A 13,610-nucleotide genomic window follows, 5' to 3' on the forward strand; every position below is an offset into this window, starting at 1 on the left:
AAGCAAAGACCAAGCTGAATGCAAGAGTCAGGTGACCCTGGGTTGATTTATCTGGTGTCAAAAGTTGTTTTTGGACAATCTGTTAATGAACTGATTGTTATCCTAATTTATATTGTAATTGATTGATTTTAATATAATAAATATTACTAACGTGGGGTTGAACACCATTACAGCATGAGGCAGTGCACAATGAGTTGCACTTCCAATTTAGGCGTGGACTTAGAATGAGACATTGTGGGGCTCAGTCAAGCTCCATAATGGGAAAGACTCTGCAGAGGTGCTTGATGGTGGAACCAGAGAAGATCAAGCAGGGGACACTTTAGCGAGTATAAACAGAGCCCCTGCAAATATACGAAAAACAAAAATATAAATCTGTCAAAATCTCAAAACATTAAAACAGTTATGGACATGGATGTTTGTTCATTGTTTCATAATTGACAAATGTATAATTGTTCAGATTCAGCTGAGCCCCCGTAGGCCAAGAAAACAAAAGTATAACATTGCAACATCACAATTTCTGCTCTGGCGCTTGTTCAAGTTCAAACTGTTCCCTAAAGCCCTTTTCTATTAGTTACACTGTAGCAAAAAGGAGAGTGCGTCTTTAGGGTCAGGAGACCGAGGGCAGCTATGCAGTGCCTCAAAAGGGATGCTCCTAAGAACAGTAAAGACCCAATTGAAGTCCCAAATGGGGCATCACAAAGGGTTTTGGAGGAAATTTGTGAATTAAACCTTTGAGAAATTGCATCACAATGGGTGATTTGAAGAAGGACAATTAATTGGTCCAGTAAAAGTAAAAATGGTGAAGTACCAGACAACATTTAACCGTGCCTGCAGCAAGACCTTGCTAGGCCAAATTGTAAATAAAGACCAAGACATCCAACAGATTAGCATGCACAGGCTCTGTATTAAGGAAGCCACACTGGGCCAAAAACTTGTCCCAGCATCCAGTGTATAGATACTTTGTAAAATGATTACTGGCCATCAGGATAATGTCCACTACTTTAGGGAGAAAGATCAAATGTAGTCAACTGCTGCCCCTTAGTCTCCAATCATGGAGTTGTAGATTAAGTAGACACATGTGCAACACCCTGATCTGGTGCTGTGACTGGATTAGTAGCCTGATCGTGGGATGGGTGCTCATACCCAGAAGTTCAGGGTACCAGATTCTCCTGACCAATCTGAAGCCCCAAAGACGACTTGGGCCCTGGCGTACCTGATCTTCTACAGAACTTGAAGCAGGAGAAGTAGCGGTAGGAAGGGATACAGCATACAAGAGTCTCATGCTCCAATCTAGAGGAAATTTGTCTCAGGGAGAGAGCCATCATTAGAACTCCAGCACGCAAATGTGAGAACATTGTATGTTCTTGTCAGAAGCAAAGTGATTGAGCCAGGGTTCTCGCCTTTGCTGGATGAATCCCTTCTCCACTTCTGGTTGTAATTGCAATTTGTGATCTGCTAGACGTCGCTGCTTGAAGTGCCTCCTTTTAAAGGGTACGACACCCCACACAGCTGTGCTTTTTGCAGTACCACACGGTGGTAGTGTTGTCCATGAGAACATGAACCAGCCTCCCGCTTAATGAATGGCAAAAAGCTTTACACAGCAAGATAATGGTCAGCAACACTAACAGGTGGATGTGAAAATGGGTCTCCAACAGAGACCACAGTCCTCACATCTCACCCCGGATGGCCTCCCAAACACATCAGCAATGCATCTTGCATTACTTACAGCTCTGGGAGGGGTAGGCAGAGGGGTCTGCTGCTCATACAATTGTGCTTGATCAGCCACCGAGCATATCTTTTGCGGTCTCCTCGGATTTGACAGGTTTCCTTGGTGCTGCACCCACTGAGACTTCAAATCCCACAACACAGCCCACATATGCCGTCTGACATAGTCGAAGAGAAGGACACAGAAGACTAGTAGGCTAAGAGGCCTCAGAGCAACTCTCACTGAGACCCAGGAACAAGGCTAAAACTTTGGGACCATAGCCTGATGCCCTAGATTCGCAGAACTGGAGGGATAGCCCTAAAAACGCACCCTATCCCAGATGGTTCTGATGAAAGAAAGCCTCTGCAAGAAGTCAGGTGCGACTTCGAGATGATGATCGTCAGCCCCAGTGATGTAAGGAGGTTTACCATTGTCTGAAGGCGGTCTACAACTGATCTGGCGTGACTACCTTCAACAGTCAGTCGTCGAGATGAGGTAAGACAGGGACCTCCATCGATATGCTGTGACCACTGCAATAAACTTCAGGAACACTCGAAAGGCACAGATGAGGCCAAAAGGGAGCAAGCAAACTGAAAATGCTTGTGGCCCACCTTGACCAGTTGGCAGCACCTTTGGGCCAGGAGGGGTGGAACGCAGAAATTGGGGTCCTGCAGGTCTAATGGATCCAGGGCAGACAGAACCTGGGCCAGCATGATCATCCTGAATTTATCATTCAATTGGAGGAAATTGAGAGGGTCGAGATTTCAAATAGGACAAGGGCATCCGTCCATTTTGGGACTAGGGAATAACGGGAGTAACACCCTGTACCAATCTCCAAAGATGAGACTCTTTCTAGGGCTCTTTTTGGCAAAAAGGCCTGAACTTCCTGCACTAAATTTTACACATGCTCATCTGAAAGCTTCTCTGATCTAGGCAGAAATGGTGGTGGGATGAAAAGGAATTGCAGGGCCTAGCTCTGTTAGAATATCAGCAGGGCCTACCTGTCGGATGTGATGACCTGTAATCAGTAGAGAAAATGACTGCATCTGCCTCCCACAGGATGGTTGTGTCCCGCTAAGGGGAAATTAAAGCACCTTGGCAGTTCTGCAGTAGGGGCTAGGGATTGGGAGGAATGCGGACCCTGCGGGCCTGTATGTTGTCAGCTAGATCACTTACCCCGATCCCGAAAGGAATGGAGGTGTAAGTTGCTGGGGAAATGGGCCAAGATGATGCCTGTAAAGAATGCCTCGAAAGGGGAAAATATGCTGGGGATACAATCTTGCAGGTCTAGGAAGACCAAGCGAGCATGTAGTGACTCTACTTTCTTTAAAAGCTCAAAGTCGGAGTCTACCTACTCGACAGAAAAGCAAATTCCATCAAAATGCATATCCAAGAGTGATGTCTAGGTGACACCCGAATCAATTGATCAGGTCCAGGCCTGACCATATGACTTATTTGTTGTCCCTTGGACATTTTGAATGGTTTGTGCCAAATTAGTGCAGAATTCCTCTAAGACAGCTGGTAATATCTCTGTGACCATGCCCCATAATGCATGGGAGTGCCTTCCCAGCACACAGCTGGGGTTGACTGACCAAAGGGCAAGGCTAGCTGAAGAGAACATCCTCCTTCAGGATGTTCAATTTTCTTCGACTCTTTTTCTGAGTGGTTGTAGGAAAAGAATTGGGATTAATCCTGCTAGTAGCTGTCCGAACTACCAGGCTCTCAGGATTAAGGTGTTGCATCAGGAAAGCAGAGTCACCCGGACTGAGGCATTGTGCCACCTGTCTGTTCACAGGTAGGCAAGAGAAGGGTTTAGCTTAAGTGCCCATGAGGTACTTAAGCTGCGGCAAACATTCAGATAAGGTGTTGTAAAATTTCAATCAGGATATTGTTTTTACCTCGACAGAAGGCATTTGCAAGTCATACACTTTACCCACATGTCTGAGACTATGGCGAATGAGGCTGACTCTTCCATGGAAGGCCCAGGGAGATAACCCAGCCCCATGTCAGGCAAAGTGTCCAATCCACTGATCTCATGTAGATTCAAGTAAAAATTACCATCATTATATTGTGAGGGAAATTCATCTGCATCATCACCAAAAGGTGGTTGACTCTGGTCATAGTTAGATTCAGAACGTTGTTGGAGCACAGGAGGGTGGCTCCAAGGCAAATTTATGTCTTATGAGAGTCACAATACAATGGGGCCGGGTCAGTCAGAACTGTCTGGGGCACGACTTTGGCCAATATGGAGATGAATCTGGTTCAGAGTCGGACAAGACAATGAGATGGGCATCCTCCTCAAGCGCCTGCAGCATTGTCGAGGCAGAGTCGGTCGGTCGATAAAGCTTTATTCGATTTTGTTTTAAAATCATAAAATATAAAACAATCTTAAAATAAATGCATACATACAATACCAATATGACTACAAGTTAAAAGGACATATGCCCAACCTCAGAATTCGATAGTAAGACATGTTAATCATACAGTTTATCATTATCGACTATGGTAATACAGAGAGCAATCAAAAGTTGCGACAATTGTGTAGTGGTTCGAATCTATTCAGAGCGGAGAAACTAATGCCACTGGATACACAAACCCCCCTTCCCAGCAGATGGTGATGCTCTACTGTTGGTCTAAGCAGGGGAATGTTTGGCGTACAAGGATAAAAGTCAAGTAGGTCCCAAGTGCATATAGAGCCATCTCCTTCTTGGGGCGGGCAAGATCTCAGGTACGGGACGATGTTCCTTTTCCTGAATTTAACCAGTACCAAGTCCCCGGGAATGTTTTTAGGTAACGAGCCCAGCCAGCTCACCCTTCTAACGCTCAGGATTCCGCCATCTTGGTCCGATGGTAGGGGTCTATTTTTCCCCAGCCAGAATATTACCTTATTTAATAGGTCCTGCTGTCTTTCGGCTTTCCCGGAAGCAAGTGCTGGTACTCCTGAAAGAACGGACACATATGGCACGGCTTCTGGAGGAAGGTGTATACGTGGTGGTATGTTTAATTCTGTTCTAACCCCTGTGAACCTTGATGGAGCAGGTTTAAAAGGGGCTTTGGGTGCAATTGGGGCTGGGATTTTGGGTGGTTGTGATGTAGGTTGGGCGTTTGTACATTTAGGAGTTGGCTTAGTTGTTACCAAGGTTGTAAGTGGCTGGGAACGGTTAGGTGTTACCATATTATTGATAGGTGTCAGAATGGTCGCGATTGTGTTCTCTAGACTTGAGAGCCTTTCCCCTATAGAATTGATTTTATCAACTAGTGGAGAAATTATGGCTTTGACAAGATGCTCAATCTGGGTCAATAGAGACAACTGGGGGTAGAGTAATGTATTGTCTGATTTATCTGTGGACTCCATGGTAGTAGGCAGGTTGTTGACAGGTAAAGTAGGACTTATGGATAGTTTTTGTAATTTGGAATGATTCCCTTCGGGATTATCCTTGTAGTGCTTCCTTTTAGTGGGTAAAGGCCGGGGAAGGGCTAGATCTTGGATATTGTCTTTCATAGGTGAAAAGGATGGATCTCGTAAGCTACCGTTAGTACATGAAGAGCTGGTGCCTTTAACAGGAGAAGGTGATTTCACTATGGCGTACTTGGGTGTTGCACAAGGTGTTTAATTCATCCCACAAAGACAGATTTTGCGCTCTGACTGGAGTTTGTAAGGGAGATTGCATACTGAGTAGAGAGTGGCAAGGAGAGTTGTAGTCTATCTCATGAACAGTAGGCAGTGTGCTGGTGCTATTCAAGTGATGCTCTTGTAGCCCTTGGCACGGACCCCTCTCTGAAGCAATGTTTGTGTCCCCCTTGCGTGACATTATTAAAGTAGGATAAATCAAACCACAAAGATAGTCAATTAGTAAATGGAGTCACTCTACCTCTTCTCACAAAACAGACAGAACAGACAAGGGAGTGGGCCCGTCCCGACCCCTTCAGACCACGGAGGGCCACAGAGGGCCCGGGCTTAGCCCCGGGCGCTCCCGCGGCGCTGGTGCTGTCGGTGAATTTATGGATGCTTCCGTGCGCTCCTCCGGCACTTCCGATTCTGGGGCACCTGGGAGTTGAAGTCTCCCTCCGCTCGGTGGCCGCGTTCGTAACTGCGTCGGCGGGAGGGAGACAAGGTAAGCGGCAAGACCCCCAGCAGCTTTGGCACACAAGTTCAAATGGCCCCCTAGGCAGCAGGTTGTGGGGATCCTGGGACTTCGAGTCCTTCTGGATACCTTCGGCGTTACTACCAACAAAGCTCAGGCAAAAGGTCCTTTGCACACTGCGGCACCCGCGTGAAAAGCAGCAGCGCTTTTGAGCACTGATTGGCTCTTTCCCCCAGGCAGCTGATTAGAGGCAGAGAGCACCCTGGGACATGGAGTCCCACCAGGGTTCGGCGTTACTCCCCCAACAAAGTTCAGGCAAAAGGCCCTTTGCATGCTGTAGCAGCGCTTTTGAGCACTGATTGGCTCTTCCCCCATGCCTGAGGCAGCTGATTAGAGGCAGATTAGAGGCAGAGAGCACCCTGGGACATGGAGTCCCACCAGGGTCGAGTGTGGCTGTTGGGATATCAAAACGTTGATTTCTAGTGGGGTGAGCGCAGTTGTTGTGGCTCACTGTGTCAGAGTTCCCACCAAGGTTTTAAAGATACCGCAGGCTGGACCCCCCAAAAGCAGCTTCTGTCGTCCCGCATTAAAGCGCCGTTTGGCCACTCTTGCCTTCCTCTCCTTACCTCGAGCAGGCGCCGTCCACACCTGGCAGGGAAAGCGGGGAAAGCGTGACGCTGTAAACCAACGCCTCTAAGTTGAGAACAGGTCGAAAAACGGGAAACAAAACGCTGCTGGATGATTGAAGAATGCTCCGTATTACTCTACTATGCTGCTACTCAGTCCGGGCTCGGCCGTGAAAACCTCCAGCAGGATCCGAGGTCCGAAATTAGAGGAGCGAGAACGGCAGCCCCTCGCTCACACGCCAGGCACATTTCGCCATTGCTGGGGGCAGAGTCCAGCATGGATAGTGGTGCTGGATGTGTGGTAGACTCTGAAGTTGGAGTTAAACCCAAGGCAGGCTCAGGAGGTATAGACGAAGCCAAGGGCAGACCTGTCAGCAGTAACCTGACTGGAGGCCTCTGTGGATCTGTGGGACCTGATGGCATTCCAGAGGGAGCTTCAAGGTGCCAAAGATTCGAAGAATGGCCTTCCTAAATGCCTCTACCTGCAGTGGCATCACCAACAGCCCTGGAAATTCAGAGGGCCTCCAGGTCATTTCCAGGAATGGCCCCTAGTGAGGGCCCGGAGTGAGATGGAGGGACACCGTGAAGTCCTACATTTTAGAAGGAGAGTGGCGAAGCTGGAACGTCGCCCACTTGGACTTCTTATGCTTCTTTTTGGACTTCAACTTACTCAACAACTTGGACCTTGATGACAACCTGTCATGGGAGTGGCCCCAAAAGCGGGAATGGTTTTGCGTCCTTGACTTCGAGCAGGAGCAGACCTTATGTAACTTTTGCAGTGTTCAGATATGTAGAGCTTAGTTTCGCGCCCCAGGATTGCCTTCTACTACATCAGGGCACGTTCCTTGCACAACTTGGAGCAGTAGCCCAAACCCAAACACCAGATACGCACCATGTATGACATCTGTTTGTGACAACCCTTATAAGGCTTAAACCCTGTAGTTTTAGAGGGGACATGTCACCTTGCACAGTGGAGAAACATTTTGAGAAAACAAAGTTGTCAACTGACGAGAAAAAGTTAGGAGCTAGCTCCTGATACAACAGCATGGAAAGCAAGGACTCGACGCCAGCGCTTGGCTAGTAGTTATTTGCAATTCCAGTCATCACTTCCGGAGCAGAGTCAACGCGGAGCTCCACAACGCCACCTTCTGGCATGCAGGGGTTAGGATGGAGAATCTTACAGATCCTGTCTGGCGCCTGGGAATATTCTAAAGGTGAGGGATCTGCGGTTAGAAGTATTCAACAGAAATAGTATTCTGGTGCAATTGAGTAGTTAATCTCAAGTGGTACTCTTGTGTCATTATTTTTACAATGTTCTAGCAATTCATTTGAACTGTATTTTAATGAGTTGCAAGAATTCCAATTGTGCCCAAGTGTATTATAAAATACTTATGGCCCGATTTAGAGTTTGGGGGACAGGTATTTGGGGGACCATTACTCCGTCCGACAGAGTACCCTCTCCATCCACCCAAAGCTATTTTGAACATCGCAGACCACCAGGTTTATGCCTATGGAATAAAATGTACTCTCTTGAACAAAAACTTTGTCCGGTGGCCCGGAGACTTTTGGCCATCAGAGGTAAGCCGTCCGGCTGTCAGCTCTACTTAGAGGGCGTGGATAGACGGCTTTTGTATTTTTTACTGTCCATCACCACCAGAAATATCCTCATACTGACAGACAGTAAAAATGAAAAAATACCCTATACAATGGGAGAACTCTTCCATGGTGTTGGGGCCATTGGTCTTTACTTTCCTGAAAACAAACTCCTGCTTTGGGAGTTTGCTTTAGGAAAAGTCAAAACTTTTAAAAGTTTGGTGTAAGCGTCTGTCACCAATGATGGATGCGCAACAAACTTACATGGCTTTGTATGACCCACCATGACAGTGCTTCATACAAACCTACAGAGTTCAAATGTAGTGGGCAAAAGTGGGGTGGGAAAAGTAAAATCCTTCGCCACCCTGGCCACCTTTACTCCGACTGTCAACCTCTAAATCAGGCCCTAAATGTCATTCCCTCTTTAAATGGTTTGAACAATTTGTGCACTTTACCAAACTTAACATTAGCTGGCAAAAACAAATTATAGGTATTGTTCAACATATATGGTCCTGCTGAATGACATCTTCAAACATCATCACATTATCTGCAGCAGGCCTCAATATCCTGAACTGTTTGTTGTCAAAGAAAGGTCTCAGTTCAAAACATCATGCCATGCAGGTGAAGCGCTTTACTGCAGAGCACCAGTAGCTTTTCCAATAGCTTACCATCCTACCAACTTTCCAGGTGCCGGAGGGCACCAAGAAAACCTTGGTGCCCCCCAGGCTAACACAGCCAAATTATCTTATTCCAGATCTAGTTGTGTACTCCTCACTGTGGAAGAATATGCCTATACACGTTAGGCTTGATAAAGACCAGACTCTTAAATAGGCACACCTTTTTTTTAATCCTCATAGAATCATGTTGCTCTGAATCAGTGAATATATAGACGGCGACCGGGAAGGGTGCATGTGAAGTGGGTGCTGTGCCTCCAAACGATCAGATGCAATATTAGGTTTAGTATATACCTTCTGAGGGTACTCGTTACGTCTAAGGGCAGTAATGAGACCCCCGCCAAAGAAAGTGTACAAATATGAATTGAGTAATTTATGTTAATTGTTGATTTGTTTGCACCATATATTTTTTAAACTGTAAGGGTTGGGGGTGGGTGGGCACATTCGTATATTTTTTTACTGTAATGATTTTAACTAATCGAACAGTCAATAAAAATTCAATTCGATTTTTAAACCTTTGCACAGCCTTTCAATCCAATCTACAGTAGCGGATTGAAGAATAACTTTCACACTGGAGTGCTGCAGTGTTTCGGTTTTATCCTCAAGTACAATTCTTGTGACTGCTACCAACATGCCCTCCACCTTCATTGCACCTTGGGCGGCTACAGGCCGCGTCACACGCTTTATAAATACATTAAACAAATAAATGCTTAATCTATATTACATAAGCTTGCAAAGAAAACAAACAGAATCTATTTACTTCACGTAATTATATTTTTACCAGCTGGTGCTTGTCACACACTTAAGTTCATCCAGATGAGGATTCAAATATGTGGCAATACAAAATGTGCTCTGGAATACCAAAAACTGATATGATTCAACTTTGGAAGTCGAATCATTGTTATATGATTGAATCAAATTCTGTATCGTAACTTCCGTTTATAAACTTTGTGGCCATTACAATTGCCTGTTTGTAGGAAAACCAATGGGACTCACTTACCACTAAATAAGTAACGTTTAAAATAGATGACCTCAAATAATTGAGACATACAAATATATTTTATAAGTGCATTATTTAAATAAGTTGAATAATACAGGCCTTTTCTTACTGCGTGTTTTTTTTTATGCCTGCCACAGTGAATGTCCCATTAGAGAAAGGGATTCTTTATTTAAAAATAATATTTCTCCTTTGGTGATTCAATAAGAAAAGCTTGCCACTTACGCAGGAGATGTATTAATTGTCACTGAAGAAGCCCCCAACGCAATCCCAGCACTGATGAATACCATACGCCATTTCTCAGAAGTATCTGGTTATTTCCTTAACAAAGACAAATCTGAGGTAACACTACTCAGTCGTTACGGTGATAAAAGTATTCTAGGCTCGTCAGGTCTAACCTGGCAACAGAACTCTATCAAATACCTAGGTCTTGAGTTCACAAATGAACTAATCACCACTCTACATACTAACGAAAAAATGTTTTCCCAAAAAATAGAATCACTTCTAGACAACTGGTCTCCCAAATTCTTATCATGGTGAGGAAGAGCAGAAACCCTGAAGATGATGATAACCCCTCCTGTCAATTATCTGATTCGCATGCTGCCTATCAGAAGAATTCTTAAAAAAACATTGACAAAACCTTTAGCAAATTCTTATGGCAGGGCAAAAAGCCCAGAATCGCTATGAAAAAACTCAAGCTGTCCAAGGATAAAGGGGGCATCTCTCTACCCATTTTCAGAAACGATCAAACTGCCATATTTTGCAAGCAGGGTGCAAAATGGTTTATGGATAACCCTTCATTTATACCACCCTGGGTGGCGATAGAGAAGTCCCTCATACAGAAGATCCCTCTCGCTGCATTTACCGCACTCAAGAAACATCATACAGAACCCCAAAAGAGCCATCCTTCTACTTGACTCCCGCATGGAGGTGAAGATAAAACAATCTTACCTATCCTCCATATGGTACAACCACACCAGGGGAGGCCTTAAGCATGTGCAAGCTGTGCACCTGCACAGGGCCACCACACCCCAGGGGCCACCACGCCAATATATATCCTTAATATAATAATCCTCTGAGGATGGATACATATTTCGTGGCGGCCCCTGGCAGGGATTTGGCGGCCTCCGGCTCTGCTGAACTTCCAACACCCTGACCCCTCCCTCTTCACTGACCTCAGCGCTCCGCCCCGCCCACACCCCCCTCTTCCGGGACCCCCTACCTACGCTCCCTGCCCAGGGCCGCCATGAGCCTAGAGCCGCCCCTGACCACACACTCAAAATTGACGGTTCTCCATTCTTCTGGACAGACTGGTCCCGCAAGGGCATTAATCTAGTACAAGACATCTACGAAAACACTTCTCCTATACCATTCTCAACCTTGCAAAATCGGTTCAATCTTACTAATCTAGATTTCTACAAATTCCTTCAGCTTAAAGAAGGGCTTACCAAATTGAATCTATCAGGTACTAATCCCTCTATCACCACCCTCGTGTATCACCTGTCCAAAGTAGGATACCTGATCTCGTGCATATATAAAATTCTCTTCCCGAACCAAAACAAAACTCTTTCTCGTAACCAACGGAAGTGGGAAACCGATTCTACCAAGTTAAATATTGCTTTCAATTGGACCGCCATCATCAAATCTCACTTTTCACATACATTTTCGCCTATCATTTCACAAACTAAATTTATGGTAATAAATAGGACTTACTGGATTCCCGCTAGACTCTTCAAGGTAGGCCTTACAAAAGACCCCACCTGCTGGTGCTCCGACACACACAGGAGCTGCCTCGCACTCATGTTGTTCGAGTGCCCCCTACTCCACAAGTATTGGGTTAAAGAGCTCGAATTCATCACACATACCCTAAAGATTCTCCCCACGAAAGACTTTTTATACATTATACTGGGTCCTTTGGACCCCAAACTCAAGAACGACAATGATCGGTTCCTCTTGGATCTACTGCTTACTCTAGCTGCAAACTAATCCTAAACAATTGGAAAAACTTCAAAGCGGTCTCTTTTTCTAAACGGCAAGAGTGGCTAACTTTTCTTAGAGGCGCCGATAACATTGTTCTCCAATGCTCCCCGTGGAGATACCCACGGTGCTCAATTTGGAACGCGCTAGACACAAGCGCCTTTATCTATAGACCACCATGACCATCTCACAGGTAAACTCACCTCCCCCTCAATTCTCTCCGTCTACACTGTAGATGACTCGCCCATGCACCTTCAGCTTCCTCTACACTAGGCCCTACTACCATATGCGCCACTATCTTCCCACATTCATGTGAGACATTACCATTTTATTCACCCCTATGCATTCTGAAATGTCATAGATGACAAGGTAAATAACTCTAGCTGCCTGTTTCTAATACTCATGTTCGTATGAATAATATTGTATAACATGTATGTATGGCATTGTAGCTCACACCATACGAAATGTAATGACATGGTATGTAGCCCTGCGATATTCATTTCTACATGCCTATGTATTATTCCTTATGAACCCACCTCTGCCTCCACTGTCCTCCCGTCCCCACACGGTGTACCCCAAGGTTCTATCTTAAGCCCCCTTTTCTTTAATATTTATGTCAGTCCTCTTGCCTCCTTGGCAGAACAATCTGGTCTCTCTATATTTTCATATGCGGACGACACCCAAATTATTTTCTCTCTCTCCTCTAATAAACACGCCCTCACTTCATCTCTTCGATCTGGGCTTACTAATATTGCCAATTGGATGCAGACCAATAAATTAAAATTAAACGGTGACAAAACCGAACTCCTTTTATTTGGTCCTGACACCTCTCTCTGGGGCCCTAAGCACTGGCCGCAGCAAATGGGTCCTCTGCCGGTTCCATCCACTAAGGCTCGCAACCTGGGAGTCACTTTTGACAACCAATTATCCATGAAGCAGCATGTTGTGAAAGTCTCAGCCACCTGCACTAACATCATGCGGTGGCTGAGGAAAATAGCATGGATGCTCCCGCCAGACACTCAAAGAACTGTGGTCCAGGCTTTAGTAACCTCCAGGTTAGACTATGGCAACGTGCTCCTTCTTGGGGCTAGCAAGGAGGTAACACGGAAACTACAGGTGGTGCAAAACATGGCAGCTCGCCTGCTTTGCAACCTGCCCAGAACTGCATCTGCCACTGTTTCCCTGCGCAGCCTTCACTGGCTGCGCATCGAATCAAGAGCAAAATTCAAAGCCCTCTGTTATATGCACCGGATTAAAACAGGCAACTCCCCCCCCCTACCTCTCCAGTTTGGTTCATCCGTACTGTCCAGTGCGTACTCTCAGATCCTCCTCTCTTGGCACTTTCTCCGTGCCCCGTTTCAAACGCACCAGAGTTGGTGGTCGCTCCTTCTCTTATTTGGCGCCATCACTCTGGAATTCACTCCCCATCCCTTTGCGATTTGAAACCTGTTATTTGAAATTCAGGAAAGGCCTGAAAACCTGGCTTTTCTCTGCCTAATTCGTCTCTTCTTTGTCTCCCTGCTTCTTTTTGCTCTGTTAGCGCCGGGAAACCCCTGGGTATCTGTGCGCTCTACAAACTCAAATATAATAATAATAATAATAATGAACAGTACTGATCTACTCCTAATGTAGAATGTTTGTGATGCTTACATCTACATGCCGATGTATCACCCCTTAAACAATGTACTGTTCAACTCCTAATGTAGAATGTTTACTGTTTCATCTTATGCACAGCCTCCTCCCCCTCCCCCGGGTGTTACGTTCCTTTCCTACTGTAGATTAATTTTGTTTACCACTGTATTTTTCTGCTGTAAAATGTAATAAAATATTTTGAACTTTAAAAAAAAAAAAAATAATAATTATATATATATATATTTATTCTTTTTTGACAGAAAGTTTGCCGCCTGTGTCGTGAGAGGTAAAGAGGTGCAAGTTCAGAAATACTTGATGAGA

General features: G+C 45.4%; 1 protein-coding gene across 3 annotated transcripts in view; it reads right to left on the reverse strand.

Annotated features, from left to right (window-relative positions):
- KIAA0513 (KIAA0513 ortholog) overlaps positions 1 to 13,610 on the reverse strand; it is a 472,380-nt gene that overhangs the window by 56,368 nt on the left and 402,402 nt on the right. The window lies entirely within an intron of this gene.

Source organism: Lissotriton helveticus, chromosome 12, assembly GCF_964261635.1.
Source record: "Lissotriton helveticus chromosome 12, aLisHel1.1, whole genome shotgun sequence".
Lineage (NCBI taxonomy): Eukaryota > Metazoa > Chordata > Amphibia > Caudata > Salamandridae > Lissotriton > Lissotriton helveticus.